The 7177-nt window shown below is 35.2% G+C and overlaps 1 pseudogene; it reads left to right on the forward strand.

Moving 5' to 3' along the window:
* Window positions 1–1238: 1238 nt before the first annotated feature.
* LOC149188781 (putative pentatricopeptide repeat-containing protein At1g26500) lies at window positions 1239–2940 on the forward strand (annotated as a pseudogene).
* The last annotated feature ends 4237 nt before the right edge of the window (window positions 2941–7177 follow it).

Raw genomic sequence — 7177 nt, forward strand, 5'->3', positions numbered from 1 at the left:
TCCATGTTCTTCAAGGGGTGGTTCTCCATGTTCAAATAATGGTCAAGAGAAAAGTGAACTTGCATCCTATCTAGATCAAGCATGTGCTACTATAAGACAACAATATTTTGTCAATTATCTTATGGATATTCTACAATAGTTGGTGTAAGTTTTCAAGAGTCCGTCTCAAAATCTGGAATTTGGGCCAATAACAACTTCTAGGACAACATGTGGTGCCTTATTAACAGTGAAATGAGAGTTTCCAACTAGAAATTTTTTCCCTTAATTCTAAAATTCTTATGCTAAATCTCATTGTGTTGATCTAGTTTCATATTTATGTAGGCTTCTGTTAGAAAATACATTTCAGTTGCTTTACAATCTGATACAATTAATAAGGTCACGAGGTATTTTTTCTTTGTTTTATATATGTATCTATGTAGTTTCCTTGTGAGGAAATGACTGTGTTTCCTTATTATGATGTTGCCACTTTGTAGACTAGACGATTGAAATGCATGGATGTGAATGGAATTTTCATATTATTACAATTTATCTAAATAATTAGTTGGAAATATGAAATTTAATAGTTTGTTTCCACCTGTGGGGTGAGATAGGTAATTTTATTCTTGTACAACAAATGAACACAAAACTAGCTCAATGGGACTATATTGCAACCAATGTTATACAAAGTAGGAGTGCAAAAGCAACTCCTAAATCTATGTCAATGTTTGATTGCATAACTGACAATGATTCATCCTTCTAATCAAATTTCCCTTGGAGTTAATGTTGAAGCTTCTTGACCATAATCAAATAGAAATTAGAGTCCCCACTGGAAGTTTATTATTATTGATATTTGTTCCATTATTGATGTAATGTTGGGGTGTTTTTATGAGGCCAAATGTTCAATTCTGGATGTCTTGGGGTATTATTTTGATGCTAATTACTTGTAGCATTTCAAGAAATTTAATAGTTTTTATGGTTTATTTGGAATTTGGTATAAAAAAATCAATACTTGTTTGAGGAATAAAAATCCCAAAAGGAAGCATTGAGTCTACTTGGTTTATTTGGAATTTGGTATAAAAACTAGCAAAGGAAGCCCAAATATTGTTTAAAAGAATGAGGGGAAGATTTCATCCCAATGCAAATACTTATACCATACTTATATCGAGATGGTGCAAGGAAAGAATCTGATAGAGGTAGGAAAACTCCAGAATGAGATGGTTGATAAAGGATTCAAACCCGATCTTGTCACCCACAACATTATGTTGGGGGGTCTCTTTAAGGGTTGAAAGAAGGAGGAGGCTCTGAAGCTCTTCTAATTAATGAAAACCAATGGTCCTTATCCTAATTCTAAAAGCTACAATATTGTTATTTGTGCCTTTTCCAAATTACAGAGGATGGAGGAAGCCTCAAAATTCTTTGCTAAAATGCAAGAACATGGCTCCCCACTTGATGCTATTGTTTACACATGTTTGAGCATTAGTTATGGAAACAAGGAGAAGTTGGATAAGGTTTATGGGTTGTTACAGGAAATGAAATGATCCAGGTGGATGTTGGTGGCCACTCGCATATTCCACTAGGACCCCCACCACTATCTCTTTTAGTTTTTCAGATTCCTTAAGTGTAGCACAATTTACTATTTTTGGCAGTTTTTTCGGGTCCTCAACTTCCAGAGCAGTTTTGAGGCCCTAAACGACATTTTTTGGGAAAACTAGGGTCGAAAAAAGTAGTAACCCATTGTTGGTCAGTGTAAAGTTGTAGTCGGATAGATATTTCTAACAAGATATTGTGCATATCAAACAAAGATCGCATGCCAAAGTTACGACCCCGAGAAGTTGATTTACCAATTTACCCAAGCAGGGCCCATATTTTTGGCGCTTCATCTCCTAGGGTTAGGTTTTTGGATGTTTATGTTTTTCCATTGTTTCTCAATAATAAATAGGCCTCTGAGCTTCATTGTAACATAGTTCAAAGGCATGTAGCCGCCACATCTCTTCTCAGAGATAAACTACTGTCGCTCGAGCTAGTCTTATTTCCATTTTGTTTGTAAGCATATTTTAGTATTTGATATTAATGAAATGAAGCATTATTTTTGCTACATCTTTGTATTTATGGTTATATCTGTAATTTTTTGTGTTCCTGTTTAAATTCAGATCATGAAAGAGAAAAAGATTCGTCATGACGGTCAAACTTACAATGTTCTAATCAAAGTGATGATGGTTCTGCACAAACCAGATGAAGCCACTAAAATTTTTGAGGAAATGAGCCAATGTGGGTTTCAACCTACCATTCACACCTACAACATGATGATGAAATTGTATTTCCGTGCAAGGAACCTTGAGATGGGTTTCACTATATGGGATCAAATGGCTCGAAACGACTGTTATCCTGATGTTAATTATTACACTGTGTTCATTGGAGGACTGATCAGGGAAGGCAGATATGAGGAGGCTTGTTCCTATATAGAAAGCATGATTGACAAAGGTATGAAGGCTCTGCATTTTTATTACGACAAATTCCTCGATGATTTTTCAAGAGCAGGTAGACCTGATATATTTGAAGAACTTGCAGCGAAGATGAAGCATGCAGGGAAGTTGGATATATCAGACATGTTCCTTAGGCGCTCATAGAAGATGAAAAAAAGGTTCAAAATAAGACAGGTTTTGAGTAAATGGTTCAGTCAGACCTTTTCCACTAGCTCTTTGATATTCGGGGTCTCGTACATGTCTTGTATTTTGTGCTATGTTGTCCCATCCAAGCTAGATATTGTGAAAATCAAGATAGATATTAAGGGAAAACCATTTTTCTAGATGATTTGATTTTACAGGTCAATGCTTTGTTTAGGGAGAAATTTGAAGATTATTACATCTTGTCAGGTTAAGTGGGTCTGATTCCCATGGAAATGGAGTTTCAGGTTTCAGTGTACTTTTCAACAGTAGATTCATGAAATCCAATCAGTTTTAGAATATCATAAAAACTAGCTTTATATGTAGACATGTTGTATCATTAGCAAGCATTGCTATATGTAAATAGTTCTCCTTAAAATCACAACAGAGGCAAGATTTTGATTTAAACCCAAATGGGCAGATTCTTTCTGTTGTTAACCTTCAATGTAATGTTTTCATATGTAGCATGATTTTTGGATGTAATGCATCAATATTAGGGTAACTTTCTTTTGTTTTGAAACTTTTTATATTTTTTTGGTGCAATACGATAAGGAATTAGAGTTTTTGATCTTTCTACCATCACTACCTTATTTTTTCAACTTTCCTTAGCTCTCTAGCATTGGTTGTGTAGAACAAAATGTTTGTCTATTTGTTGTTCGTTGCAGTTGAAAGAGTAGGGCAACTTCATCTATGGAAAGACATGAAGGAAATTTAGTTGTTGCTGAAGAAGGCCATGGAACATCATAGTTTCCTGCAGGCTTTGTCCGATGAAAGCGAAGAATATCTATATAAGTAAATAGTAAAATGATGCTTGTGGGTTTACTTTAAATGACCGTATTTTTCTCTCAGTGATAAAATGTGGTGTAAAGAATCTATTTCCCTTTTTAAAAGAAATAGGTTGAGTTTCTTTAGTTTTTTGGATGGGAATTATAATTTGTTGTAATGGGTTTATTACAGTGACAAAATTGGGGAGCTTCTCCAGTTTCAAGTTCTATGTTTCCTCGCAAGCTCAGGAAAAGAGTAGTAATCTACTCAATGCAGACTTTAGAAAGACTGATTATAACTGGTGACATGGCGTTTTTTTGTTGGTATATGCATTGGAATAATTATCTTTCAAGACCAACATTGACAATCTAATAATTTTGTTAACATATTACTAATATAAGGTAGGTCTATTGGAATTTATCTAGTAGTTTCGACCAATTATTTTTTTATTCACTGTCATGTAATTGAGGTTCTCTACAGGATTTAGAGCTTTCACATATTTTCCTAATTTTTTAAGGTATCCAATGACAACATCAAATGTGGAAGTGTTAACCATAATTCCTTTAACAACCATGCTCTACAACACCTTTTCAATTTCATCCACATAGCCATTGTTGCATAAATGTTTGACAGAAGTACATATACAATAACATTTTGAGGTTCCAAATCAAATAGGTGTTTTATTGCAAATTTCCCTAACCCCCTATTTACATCAAGGCCATATTACTAAGCCTTCATCAAAATTTCTCACAATAGCATATTGTATCCTTAAAATAGTGAAAAATGTTACATCCCTAAAAATAATCATATAATGACTCCTCAAACAATATTGGATGCAAACTTGGCTGCATAATGACAATCACTACAAATATCAAATTTCAAATCTTATTGGTTATGTGAAACGACTAAGTTCTGACTTTGAGTTCAAAAGATATGCTTCTTGTCACATTTCTTCATGTATTGGAGCATAAAGTTCTTGTCCATTATATTACCTTCACTATTCATTAGCTAGGCCAAGCTCTCTAAAATCATGTGTATTTTCTATGATTGTGGGTGTGATCTAGCTCCTTCAATAGATGCATGGACCCTCTTATTGATCTCAATCCAATTGCACCCTAGATTTTTTTTTTTAACCCCTAGTGGTTTGATATTATTCTCACTTTGGCTACATCATCCCATATTCTAGTTGCAATAGAGAGGTTTCATAACAATACATAGTTTCTTACATTCTTGGAGCCTAACTAGAAATTCCATTATGATGCCCATTATCCTAGCTCCACATTGCAATGAATGTTGCAAGCACCAAGTAAGGCATTCCATATGGTATAATCAGGTTCTATTGGCATCATCCTTATAAAATTTTGATCCCCATAAAGATGTCGAGCACAACCAAGAATTCCAACCATGCATGCATATTGTTCCATCCTACGGGTAATTCCATAATCTTGACTGAAGCAATGAAATCATTTCTAGCTCAATTCCACTAAGCCTACATGACTACATCCATACATAATGCAAGTAAAAGTGATATGGTATGGTTTAACTCCCTTCTATTACATTTGGTGGAAATAACAAAGGCATCCTCACCACAACCATGATTTCATACCCATCAATCATCGTGTTCCATGAAACCAAATCTCTTTCAGACATATTGTCAAACATCTAGTGAGTTATATCTATGCTTCCACACTTGCAATATATGGATATGTCAATGATCTCTAGAGTAACATCCAACTCAATTCCATTTTTGATAATAAAATCATGATTAGACTTACCATGTTGAAGGGTTTCTAAGTACACACATCCATGGAGAACACCCAAGCTGATCACTCGGTTAGTTTTAATATCTGTCAATTTTAACCGATTAAAAAATGTCAATGCCTCAGTAGCATGTTCATTCTGTGTGTATGTTGAGATCATGTTGCTCATTGAGATAATATCCCTTTAGGAATTTTGTTAAAGCATTGGTGTGCATCTACACAATTTCCACACTTTTCCAACATTTCTAGAGAAAAGACATCAAATTCAAATCTAACTTTGACAAAATGGGCTTAGATCTTCTCCCTTTCCCTTAGAATAGAAAAAGTGACACATGCCTAAAGAATAGAGGAAACAATAATTATATTTGGCTATACAAACACTCCATACATTTGGTAATATGGCAAGGTCGCATCCTCGTAAAGACACTTGCCACATGGAATTTAATTGTTGTATTCCATAAGAAAATATTTCTAATACTATTGTTGTCAAAAAAGTTACATGCATTCTCCATGCTATTGCACATGACATGCAAAATCACAAGCTTGGGGATACTTTTTTGATCGAGTTTAATCCTAATCACATGTGCATAAATCCATTCATCATCTTGCATAACCCCTAATTGTGCACACACTCGCAACACGCTAACCATGACAACCTCATGGCTCACTCCTTCCAGCCTCAAGGCCTCATAGACATCTTCACTATGAGCATAAGAAACAATCATGGTACCCCATGAGATGACATCTCGTTCATGCCATTGGTTAAACAATTGATGTGCAAACTCAAAATTCCCATATTTGGCATACATTATAACAGGTGAATTACCCACTGATGTATTTGACTTAACCACGTTTGACCACATGGGTGTGAATCTTCTTCCCCTCTAGAAGAACATGGAGCTTACTACATGTCTTGAATGTTGAGAAATCTAGGGGCAACAAGTGTAGGTTATTTCTATTAATTTGATAATTACTTCTGATATATTTTTACTTAATTTGATAAGCTTCTTCTTTCACTTTATTATTATTAGTGTTCTTTTATCATCAAACAACTACCAAACAGTAAAATCAATGAGACAATATGACACAAGATGTAGGCAATCAACTAGGGATAAAACCTCTCCAACTTGAGAGGAAAACCCACCAGAATTCATTCTCTTCTTATAGACCTTCAATTGACAAATTCCAAGACCTTTGACCTTTTACCAAGACCTTGCAAGACCAAGTCTCACCTTACTTCCATCAAATTCTACAAATTTGACTTTCAACATCTTCTTCTACAACTTCGACCTGCCTAGTAGCATCTTCTGCAACTTCGACCTGCCTAGTAGCTTCTTCTACAACTTTGACCTTCCCAATAACTTATTTTTCAACTTCAACTTGTCCAACAACTTCGACCTGCCCAACAACTACTTCTGCAATTTCGACTTGTCCAATAGATTGTTCTATAGAAACCCTAGCCCTTGCACCTGTGAGAAAAAATGGTGTATTCCTGCTCCTCTCTTCTTCACTTGGATAGTTTGTCTCTCCTAGATATTTTGATTCCTAGAATAACTCTTCTCGATGACCTATCTTTACTTCTACAACTCGTCTTTACTGCAACAATATGTGCCCTAATTCCTTTGCAAGTGTGGAGAGAAGTAGCCCAAAAGCAAATTCAAAACAACTCGACTTTTCCTCCCTTCGTCTTCCTCTTCTTCTAACTTCTTCTTCTCCTTGTGATCGAATTTGAGTGAGTGAAGTGTGTGTATCCAAGTGAGGTCGAAGTCTCCTTTATATAGGCTTCTCATAGGGTCGAACTGCTTCTTTTAGGCCGACTTGTCTCTTCATGTAGTCTGACTTGATCTTTGTGCCATGATGAGGCCTTGGAGGTACTTTTGACTCTATTTTGACTCAATAAATTTTCCTTTACAATATGTAACACGCCCAAATGGGTCTTCAATACATGACAATGACTCAATTGACTATATGACAAACTTAGAAGCACTCAATGGGTGCTTGACCTATTAA

The sequence above is a fragment of the Pinus tabuliformis genome, chromosome 3_1, assembly GCF_031772625.1.
Source record: "Pinus tabuliformis cultivar Carrire ecotype Pingquan chromosome 3_1, CPIR1, whole genome shotgun sequence".
NCBI classification, from domain to species: domain Eukaryota; kingdom Viridiplantae; phylum Streptophyta; class Pinopsida; order Pinales; family Pinaceae; genus Pinus; species Pinus tabuliformis.